Source organism: Manis javanica, chromosome 5, assembly GCF_040802235.1.
Source record: "Manis javanica isolate MJ-LG chromosome 5, MJ_LKY, whole genome shotgun sequence".
Lineage (NCBI taxonomy): Eukaryota > Metazoa > Chordata > Mammalia > Pholidota > Manidae > Manis > Manis javanica.
The window spans coordinates 133,855,074-133,867,143 of NC_133160.1; the positions used below are offsets into that span (position 1 = coordinate 133,855,074).

At 41.8% G+C, this 12,070-nt stretch overlaps 1 pseudogene; it reads right to left on the minus strand.

The window, feature by feature from the left end:
* Nucleotides 1-3,752: 3,752 nt before the first annotated feature.
* LOC118968430 (cytochrome c oxidase subunit NDUFA4 pseudogene) lies at nucleotides 3,753-11,807 on the minus strand (annotated as a pseudogene).
* Between the last annotated feature and the right edge of the window lie 263 nt (nucleotides 11,808-12,070).

Here is a 12,070-nt window from a genome sequence, read left to right on the forward strand (position 1 = left end):
TTCCAGTACAGCTCCCTCCCTCTGGAACTTCAGACTCATGTATCCATGTACATATATCTAATTGGCATCTTAAACTTTACATACCTTAATCCAAATTCCTGACCACCAACTCTATAATAGAAGAAAATTAACCTCTTATTTTCAATCTTTTCCAGCTAACTTGAAGGCAAGTCCTCTTTGCATTTAATTAGGTCAGAATCTTTGGAGGCATCCTTGACCCTTTTTTGTTGTACACCCTACATAATCTCTTGGTAAATCCTACTGGTTCTAATACCAAAGCATATCCATCATCTGATCCCTTCTCACTAGGCCCACCACTACCACCCTGGTCCATGATATCATCATCTCTTGCCTAAATTATTGCACAAGTCCCCTAACTGCTCTCCCTGCCTAGCTTCAACCTAATCTTAACATAGTGGCCACAGTGATCTTGTTAAAGTCCTAGTTAGACATTGACTCCTCAGTTCAAACCTTCCAATGGCTTCCCATCCCTCTCCAATAAAAGATAAAGTCTTTATAGTATCATACAAGACCTTCCAAATCTTTCTCAACCTCCCTTCTAGACCTCATACTCTACTATTTCCCTTACTAAGAACACTAGGGCAATGCTGCTTTTGCAGTTTCTCAAACATGCCAAGTAAGAGCCCATCTTAGTGTCTATGTAATTGTTTCCTCTGGGTGGGATGTCTGACTGCCCTTGGATATGTGCCTAATTAAGTCTTTCATCTATTTCAGATCTTACTTGAAATATCATCATTTCAATGAGCCCTTCTTGATCATCCTGTTTAAAAATCACATCCCCTCTCCTCCTTCTCTTCCATCCTCAATCCCTGCTCATTGCTTGCATATCCTATTCCCTCTCCTACTCCCTGCTTTTTGTTCCTCTTCCATAGCACTTACCACCACCTGTCCTATTGTTCTGCTTACAAGGGGAGCAGCTACATTAATTAAAACTGTTTTACGAGTCCAAAGAAGAAAGGATAAAGGCCTGAGCTAAGATAGTTGAAGTGGTGACAAAGACAGGAGAATGGATTTCAGAAATAAAATAAAATGTATAATCAAAAGGACATTGTTACCAACTGAGTAGGGTGGTTAAAGAGGAAGAGCACAAGAATGACTCCTGAGTTTCTACCTGTGGTAACAGTGCCAGATGATAGAACCACTGACTGACATAGAGAATACTGTAAGGTTGAAGGCACTGGGGGGAGGGGGGAGCATGTCAGACACTGATGATGTGCCAAAGTCCCTGGCTGCTGGCCCCTCCCAACCTGAAAAATGTGCCTTAAGCTAGCCAATCCTTGCTCCGCTGTAAATCTAAGCTCTGCCTCCCCCTACCTTCTTTAAAAACTCGCTGCCTGTCTACTTTCACTTGACTTCCCTCGCCTGTGATAGCCAGACCGCGGAACCTCGCCCCAGGGCATTCAAATAAATTACCTGGCCCTTTGTTGCCTCTCTTTGCCTGCTTATTTTGGCTAAAACTTATCTTACAAATACTGGAGGGGAAATGGATGGAGGGCTGAGTTTTGGACATGCTGATTTACATTGTCTACAGGATACCCAAGTGGAGGATTGTAGTATATTGGTGTGGAGCTCAGAAAAATACCTGGGCTAGTGTTCACAGGCTTTGATGGAGTTGATGTCAAATGGTGGATTAGAAGAATCGTGCATTTAAATGCACAGCATTTAAAGCATTGATTCCCAATCCAAGGACTTTGAGCATCAGATCACCTCAGGAGATTTTGAAAATATGGGTTCTCTGGAGCCCTTCCCCAAACTTACTGAATCAGAATTTTCAGAAATGAAACTGAAGGACCTATACATTTTTGGAAAGCTCCTGGTTGATTCTGCTGGGGCTAGTGTGCAGCATGTCAGAGGCAACTGAGAACCAGTCATTAAAATGATGGATAGAAGAGTCCAAGAAATATTACTCCAAAGAATAGGTTAGAAAAGTTAATTAATAACACCCAACATTTGTTGTGCACTTACTATAAGTCAGGCAGTGTTCTACATATTTCAGAGCAATATCAAATGAAATCCTCACAACAACCCTATAGATAGTAGGTATTACTATTGTTCCCATTTTACTATTCCATTTATCATTACTATTCTCCATTTATTATTTCAGATGAGGAAGTGGAGGCACATAGAGGTTTGCATAACTTATTCAAGATCACATATCTAATAAGTGATAGAGGCAGGATTTGAATTGGGCCCATACTCTAAATCAGTGCCTCTCAGACTTTAAAGTGCTTACAAATCATCTAGGATTTGTTTAAAAACTAGATTCTGATTGAGTTAAAATGTCAGAGATTCTGTACGTATAGCAAACTCCCAGGGGAAGCCAATACTGCTGGTCTTAGAATCACTTGAGACAGCAGAGTTCACCACTGGTTCTCAGCTTGGTTACATATTAGAATCACCTGGATGGATATTTTAATAAATCATGAGGCCCCCACCCCAAACTAATTCAAGCACATTTTTTGAGTGTGGGATCTGGGCAGGGAAGAAACTAGGGGTGGGAATGGAACACTGAAAGTAACTAAAGTTAATTTTTCCAAAGTGGGGAGGATGGCAGTAATGATACTGTGTCATCAACCAAAGAGTGTGATTAATCAAATCATTCTGTGTAACTGTGATCTAATTTTTATTAAAAAACCCACACAATTTAAAATGATTTTTTAAATATATTCTGTAAATATCAAGAAAATGTAAAGTCTTTCTGAGTAAAGATAAATTATAAAAGTAACTCAAGGAAAGGATGAAAACCAACAAAGTTCAAAGTTTACAAAGAAGATGTTCTAACAAAAGCAATAAAAATTGAATGTTTCTTTCAAATGTTTTCCCAAGTTTAAGTGACAAATGCTAAAGCCAGACATGAAGCTGTGAATGAATAGAATGTGGGTAGTTCTAATTTTTGAAGTTCTAGGATATTGTCTTTCCTAGAAATCAATTATTTATAAAAACAGCATAAAATGTATATATCCACATACCCACATAAAAAAATTGCTTATCACTTACATTTAAATGATATAATTTTCTTCTAAATAACTGTAAACTAAACATACATGTATATGTAGATAAACTAGGATAAAAGAGACAAGAGAGAATTCTGATAAATCTTATATATGTTCTTTTTGAAGCCTATCCAGTATAAGTCATACAATTAGCAAGACAAGAATTCAGATTGTTTATTATCTGTATACCCTCATCCATTCCTTTCCATTGCTGTGTAACAAATTACCTTCAAGCTTAAAACAATAAACATTTACTGTCTTGTAGTTTTTAGTGGGTCAGAAATTTGAGAGTGGGTTAGCTGTGTAGTTCTGGCTCAAGGTATCTCATAAGGCTGTGGTCAAGTTGTTACAATTATCTGGAGCCCTCTCTTGGAGCTGCCATTTCCAAGGAAACACACCCCCATGGTTGCTAGCAAGGGCCCCAGGTTCTCTCCATAGAGCTGTTTGAGTGTCATCATGACCACGCAGCTGGCTTCCGCAGAGAGAGCATTTTTCCCCCTTTAATTCTAATAGTTTATTTCCTAAACCCTAGTTACAAAGTTCAGAGCAAGTTTTCAGCTTTAAATAGTGACACATACGAAGTTTCAGACATCTATTAATGAGTGCAAACCCCAACACAATACACCAATGTGATTTCATGTATTTAGAGGGGAAATATTCCCTGGTTAAGTGGAAAATTGTGCAGATGGCTTCTGGAAGACCTTCATTCTAAGTTGCTGTATAATGAAACCATTTTATTTAGAAGTCTGAATCTTCTCTCTTCAGTTTTCTGTCATCTACATTCACTGAGAAGAGCCTGCATTGATCACTGGGACTCAATTTATTCCAGGGTTCTGGGTTATTCTTTCTATCACAACTGACATCTGGAATGAACAATGCCAGGCACAAGACATACGGTTCTGCTCCACTACCTCTGGCTCCAATTAAGATGAAGAAGGGGTCAAGCTCGGATGCTTCGTAGCCTTACTGACAATCTGGCAGAATTTGATTGCAGCAGAGGCCACAGGTCCAGAAGGGAGAGCCAGGGCAAGTATTCTAAGAGATAGAAAGGGGGAAACTGCTATGCCTTTTGTAATCAGACGCTACCACCATCACTTCCTCCACATCTGTTAGAAGCAAGTCACTGTGCAGCTCATACTCAAGAAGCGAGAAAGAGAGAAAGTTTCCCCTTGCTAACTTTGGAGTTCTTGGATCCAGGTGCACATGAGGTACAAATAGTCACTATTTTTTAGTAAATGAGAAAGTTGGTGTACAAGTGGTGCTATAGGATCATAGGATTGTAGATAGAATACTGGAGTGCTTCACAGTAGGACTGAGCATCAGACAATCATCCAACTTTTGTGACCTTCAGCAAATTAATTTCTCTGAACTGATTTTTACTCTGTGAAAGGTGGAAGATGCTCATAGTGCCTATCCCACACAGTTGTTGTGAAGAATAAATTAGATAATTCATGTAAAGCATCTTGCATGTAGCAAACTCTCCATAAAGGCTATATGTACACATTAGAAAAAGATATGAAACAATATACCAAAATTTTAGTGCCTTTTTTAGATAGTGAGCTTACTGATGAATTTTATTTTTTACTACTTTCCATATTTTAAAAATTGTAATAATAAAAAATCAGATTAAGGTATCTGTCTTCCTATAAAATACAAAATAGAAGGAATCATCACCAATAATATTAAATATCTCAGAGAGATTTGGTGCAGTTTCCCAATGAGAAGATTGGTCTATAACTATACTAGCAGATTTCTCTCCAGATAAAAATGCATGGGAAAGAGGAAATCCTGGGAAAGTTCTCAGTCAAAAGGGAACATTTGAAGGAAGTAATAATATCTCGTATTTATGTAGCACTTTTTACTTTACAAAGCATTTTTACAAATGTTCCTGAATCACCAGAAAAGGTCATAGAGATACGGTTATTTCCACTTTACAAACAAGAAGCTGATGCTCAAAGAGATTAAATGACAAAAATAACAGAATTTGCAAATAACACAGCTGGGATTGAATCGAGTCTTCTAGGTTCCAAGAAAAAAGATGAAGAAGAGAAAAGAACATAGCATTGTTGCTGTTTCAGAATCTGGAGAACCTTTTCCTAGAAGTTGCCCATGATAATAATATTAGATATTTTTTCCTGTGACTCATTCTGAAATATCTTTTCACTCCTTAGGGAAATTCCATAATATTATTTTCATCTTTAAACAGTATTTTGTTTTTTGTGTTGTTTGGTTTTTAATGGACAACAATTTCCAGTGTAGATGATTACTTGTGGAGTTCTTACTAAAAAAATCAAATTTCAAGAAAAATTTGAGTAAAGCACATAGCTCTGGAGATTTTTAGTGTGTATGTATTTGTGTTGGGGTCGGGGTGAAGGGAAGGTAGTGATAAAATGAGTAACTCCTGTTGACCAAAACGGAATTAAACGTTTACAATCCAAACATGAATGAACATAAAGAAGTTGAGAAGCTAAAGATTAATCACTCCAAATCTAGAGGAAAATGGCATGTGGATTTGTAAAAATAGGTAGGAACCTTAAATAAACTTGGACAGGAATAGTGTGTTTGTACTAAAGGCAGGGCAACAAGTTTGCTGCTCACATGAAGAGCAGCAAAGGCCATTAAAGGGAATGTTAGGAAGGGAGTGACATTGTCAAAAGGGCAACAGAGGAAGTTGATTCTGGCAGCAGCTTTGGGAAAGGACTTGAGAAAAAAAATCTGGAGAAGAGGCTTTTCTCAAGGGGAGTAATGACTATACAAAATACATAGGTGGGGTTGCAAAAATGGAAAAGTTTAAGCATACAAGATTCATCTGTTTTAAACTTTTATGGAACCTTTCCAGCTCAAGTCCTTTTCATCAAATCTTAATTTTCATCTGTCTCTCCACTATCCTTTTGAATTTAGCTTTCATTAAAACCTACTCAAAATCATTAAAACAAGTCTATTTTAAAATCCACTGTCTGATTTGACCACCTGCATTAACCTCAGGTTGCGTCCCAACAAGGCTCAGGCATGTGTAATCAGCTGTGGAGCCCAACCATCTGGGCATTCCAAACTCCAGCAGTAAGCATTAACACCTTGGACTTGAAATTCTAGAACAGAACGCCCATTGTTTCAAACATCGTCTGTGTCATGAATTTATGATAAGGGGTGTTAGGTTAGGGGGGAAAGGCTGTTACTCAGGCTTGTTGAACCACTTTTAACTTGTTGGGACATGAGTTTCAACTCTTTGAAGTCTAGTCCTCTCCTGTTTATCTGAAACAGTTCATTGTTGAATAAACACGTAAGAGCCTGTAAGTTTTCTTTTTCAGACTGTTGCTAGTTTAGTTTGCACTCAGCTGCTTTGTATTCTATGTATATAGAAAGGTTGCATGTAGAACGGCTCAGAGGACCCAAGGAAGGTGTCGAAAGTCAGCCTTGGTAAAAATCAGCGCTCTCCCTACTGTCACCCTGCCCTCAGCAGGGTGGAAGGGCGGGCCATGGGGCTGCACCTTCCCAAGGAGCATGAAACTGCTCACCTCTCTCCTACAAAGTGCCAAGAAATCAAGCCTAAAGCAGGGGCTGCCATGAAGATTGATACCCGCCCTCTTTTAAGTGACCATCAGAATTCATTTCATTATGCCAAATAGCTTATATACTTAAGCAGAACAAATAAGTCCAACTGCCTGGGTCACTCATTATCATTCACAGAGTTTAGTACATCCACAGATCTGAATAAGTCTCCCACTGCTTCCCACCAGCCAAACTCTTCTACTGTGTGCTTTGTAATTTATGGTTCCTCTTTCTTTAACTAAAACTTAGCTAGCCTTTGAAGACACTACATTGTCCTCAGCTTTCTCAAGTGGTAGCTGTGTTTTCTCCCACACTCCACTTAAAGAGGAACTAGAGATGATGTCCTCATTTTTCATTGCTGCTTTTAGATATTTTTATTGTTCTTCCTCCCTAAAAAGACAACATCAACAATAACCAACTCAGCTTCTCTGAAGCATGTGCTATCAGACCACTATCCCTCTATGAGTCATCTAACAGCCTTGCTAACTCTTCCTTGTTCAATGAAGATTTCAGATTTTGTTTTTCTTTCTCTCCACCATTACTCTACACTCCTGTACTAGGTGACTTAAGCATCCACAAAAATTATCCATGTAAATACCCTATCTTCTGAGTTCGTTAATCTAACTTCCAATATTATTTTCCTCCACTGATTTCAGCAAAATACTATCATGGTCATGTGGCTTAACAAACTTTTACCACATGTCTATCTCACCTCCAGAAATCTCAACTTTCAGTATTTCACCCTATTCTGATCAATCATTTCTTATCTTTCTAGCTCTACCATCACCACCACCCTCAATCAATCTCTTTGGAGCAACCAATCTAATGGCCTGCTATTTCTTTATTGTCCATTTTCCACTGTGTTACTGTCTTTTCTCCTTATGTGGTTCACTAAAAACCCACTCCATTGCATATATCCACAACTTCCTTGCCTTTCTCACTTCCAATCTTATTCACTAGAAAAACCCAACCCTACCTTAAACACAATTCTTTATATACTTCAAATCAGCATCGATCCGTTGAACATGGCTAGAGCCCATGTGGGCTTCTCATACTTCAAAAAACTTCTAACCATTGTCTTGCCAATGGGTTTCAGCCCTGGGCAAGTTCACTATGGATTCACTGTGACCAAAGAAATTGACAGCAAAACGTTCTTGGGGTGAAAGGGTTTATTACCCGGCTTGTTCTCCAGCAGTAGGTCAAGCACTAGCGTCTCTGCCTTCGCCCAGAGCTGATCTCTCTATATAGCACAATAATAGCTTATTGCCTACAGGTGTGGAAGCGGCAGCCCAGCAACAGGCCAGTTGCATCATCAGGTGGTTTAAGGTCAGCGAGGATCCTAGCGATAGGAACCCCAACTTCCCCACACTCCAGAATCTACAATCTACATACACCCTTTCAATCTTCTGCAATGGTCCCTGTGCAAGAAAGCTGGAGCACTGTAACCAGATTCCACAATAGCAACAGAGGATAACAACATCCTAGAGATAATAAAAATTAAGATACAGCAAGATTTTGATAGAAAAATTATAATTATCCTCAAGCCAGAGGAAGTTCCCAATCCATAAAGACTTTAGGGGCAATAAGACACATGTTTTAATGCCACCAACAGAGGCAAATCTTGTCCATCAGCTAGGATGCATGCAAGAGAGTGGTCCTGTGATAGGACTGTAGCAGGAAGGGGGTCCCTTCCAGGTCTAGTATACCATACTTTTACTCCTTTCCCCATGGGGGTTCCTGAAGGGTCTATATATAGTGCTACTGGAGGTGCATGCACTGGCCATAATGATAAAACTCTTGGGTAAGATGCTCTTACCTTCTAGCTGTTCAGGATATAATATTGTGACCTTTGGCAGCCACTTTGCTGTTATTCCAGGAATACACAGGAGGCCAGCTTCCAGGCCTTGTCCCCAAGGTGCCAGGAGAGCCAGCTATCATTGGTCCATGTGTCGAAAGGTCCAAGGCCACATCCACTCAATGGAGTCTCCAGGGTTCAGTGCAGTTGGTGCTGGCAGCATGATGTTATTCTGGTGGCCAAACCTCGGCTTCAGTGATTCTTCCTTGGTTTGTACTTGCAATTGTATGGGGGAGGCAGCCATATGTGCTAACATGTCTACAGGGATCAAAGCTCCCTTTTGGGGTCTCTCATTTGAATGCCATAGTATGGTCCATAAGTGGACTGACCATCCTCACAGACTATTGGTATCTGACTTTAGTCTGAATTTTAACAAGCCATTGTGCCTCTCTATCATGCCTGCTGCAGTAGGATTGTATGGCACATGAAACTTCCACTTGATTCCCAGTTGCCATACCCATTCTTGCAGTGTATGTCCAGTAAAATGGGTGCCCTGATCACTCTCAATCACCTGTGGTCGGTCATAAGCAGCAAAGAGATGCTCCAGGCCTCTTTTGGTCACCTGCTGGTCTGCACAACAGGTAGGTAAAACAACCAGAAGTCCAGTAGCTGTGTCCACACAAGTCATTGTGTACTGATATCCTTCTGACACAGGTAGAGACCCAATATAGTCTATCTGCCACATGACGAGGGGTATAGGCCCCTTAGCAATTTTTCCATGTTGCTGTGGAACTGGGTGTAAGTCTCTTTTGGAGCACACGACACACTCCTGCTGGGCTCTACTAACTTCTTCAAAGGTCAAAGGCAAGCCCCACCGATGGGCTACAGTCCTCATTGTCTTTTGCCCTGCATGCAGCAAACGCTGATATAGCCATTGGGCTACATCAGAGGCAGGTTTTCCTTCTAACCAACGTATCTGGGTCAATTTATCTGCTTCATCATTTCCTGGGGATGCCAGTGGCAAATGACCTGTCATATGGTATACTGTAATTATTTTGCTCTGACCACAGGCCCATAAGTCTTGCCATAGTTCTTGCCCCCAAAGAGGTCAGTGATCAGCCAGCCATTTGGCATGGTACCAGGTTGGTAGCCACAGGTTCAAGCCCCAATAGACAGCCCAGCTCTCAGTGCAGACAATTATAGGGGAGAGCTCCTGGCTGATCATAAGCCACACAGCCCGCAACTCTGCCCATTGGCTGCTCTTCCCCTCACCATCTTCCATCCATAGTGTCTCAGTCTTAGGATGGAAATCTATGGCCCTCCATTCTGGGGGCTGCCCACGGCTGGAGCCATCTGTGTACCATGCATCTTCAGGTACAGGGGCTCTTCCCTCCCAATAGGGACTCTTTGCTACTAATGGTTCAAAAGCAAGTTCTTCCTGCTTTTCACTAGTATATGTCACCAGCCCCAACAAGCATTGGAATTCTTCACTCAAGGGCCTACTAGAAAGAGCACTATGCTGCTATAGGTAAGCACCCCACTTGACTAGTGTGGGTATTTATGCCACACCACTCCTTGGCTTTTGGGTCCAGTCTCATACCCACCCCAAGATGGGATAGGTGGTATTACCTTTATCGGGGCCCTTCCAGTGATGGGTTCTGTAGCCATCAAGGCGTAATACACAGCAGCCAGTTGTTTTTCTATCAAAGTGCATCATACCTCTGCCCCCTTCCAGAGTTGTGACCAGAATCAAACAGGTTGGCGAGTTCGTTCAAGCTGCTGCCAGAGATGCCAGCCATAACCATCTTCAGTGACATGAACATCCAGCTCACAGGGCCTTGATTGGTCTATCACACTCAAGGCCTGCACAGCCTTGACTGCCCATTTTGCTGTAGTAAAGGCAGATGCACATGTCTCATCCCAGTCCCACCTGATGCCCTTTCATACCAGCTGGTATAAGAGCTTCAGAATTTGCACCAAGTGCGGTATAAACACTTTCCAGTAGCCTAGAAGACCCAGAAATTCCTGAAGCAATGTTACAGTTGTGGGGGTAGGAAAGGCCTGGACTTTGTCTATAACTGCTTCTGGTATAATTTTGGTCTTACCCAACCAGATGACCCCCAAGAATTTAACAGACAAACCAGGTCCCTGAACCTTGGTGCTGTTCAGAGCCCATCCTTTCTCCTGTAAATGCTGCAGTAATCTAGGTGCTGCACCTTCTAGACCTGAAAGAGAATCGGATATGAGCATGACATCATCAATATAATGGTACAGCCACACCGTTGGTGGTTTCTCCCATGTAGCCAAGTCCTGGGCTACAAGTCCATGACAGATGGTGGGGCTGTGGAGGTATCCCTGTGGGAGGATGGTGAAAGTCCATTGCCGTCCTTCCCCTGTGAAGGCAAACTGTTCCTAACTTTCCTGCTCAATGTCAATGGAAAAGAAGGCATTAGCAAGATCTACCACATAATGGTATGTTTATGTTCTCAGTTCATGGCTGAGGGTACCCATCAAGCCTGCAATAGAGGGGACAGCAGCATGTATAGGGGGTATTACTTTATTCGGTTCTCTATAATCTATAGTCATATGCCAGGAGTCATCTGGCTTTTTTCAGGCCACACTGGGGAATTGAAAGGATTATGGGTGGGCTTTATAATACCCACCTTTTCCAGCTCCTGGAGACTTTCTGCAATCTCTTTATGCCCTCCAGGCAGTTTGTATGTTTGGTATTAGTCAACCCCCCCCCCCCCCCCCCCGCGAGGCACAGGCAAAGCTATGGGTGGGTGCCTAGCATGTCCCTTCAGAACTGCCTTCACCACACGTACCTCAGTCTGAACTCACCTGCAGTGGTCTGCAACCATAGACCCTGCAGGATATCAATCCCCAAAATATACTCAGGAATAGGAGATATATACACAGTATACTCTTTTGGGGTAGACACCCTATTCCGGAAGGGATTTGGGCTCTTTTCACCCAGATAGCCTTCCCCCTGTATTCATCTATGATACTGGGGGTCCTGGGGAACTGCTTAGGGTTACCATGAATCAGCGAACATTCAGCCCCTGTGTCCACCAGAGCAGGACACGTTGTATGTTCACTGGGGACCAATAGACAGCTATTTCAACATGTGGCCTCTGGTTCCCCCCTGGTCCCTCAGGGCAGATACCTTGACCTTTCCCTCAGTCAAACCATGTTCCCCAATCACCTTCCTGTGTGGGCTCAAGTGAGGTTGGCTTGTTCTCCAGCAGGAAGTCTTGCAAACACACAGACCGGATTTGTGGCTCTGTTTCTGACCTCTGCCTCTTTTGTCTTAATGGCTGGAACTGCTGCTCTGGTTTCAGCTGTTGCCATAGCTCTAGTAAGATCCTATTTGATTTCCCATCTAATTTCCTTCCATCTGCTCCTGCCCATATTAAACCAACCCACATCTGGGTCTTCATAATCTTCATGGGGCCCTATAAATTCTTCTTGTGAGTAACAGGTCTTATTTCTTTCTGGATTCTCATTGCTTCTGCCTCTCCTAAGTCTGCTACTGTACGTGTCACCTCGCTTCTGGGATGCCCTAAGTGAGGGGAAAGAATGGCTACTAGAGACCCAAAGAGGGATGTAGGAGCCATTTGAAGTATAGTATTTCTCATCCCAGTAGTGAAAATCTCTTCACCTGTGTTATAATTCTCTGGACTATATATGGCATTCCTTATGCCTAGCTCTT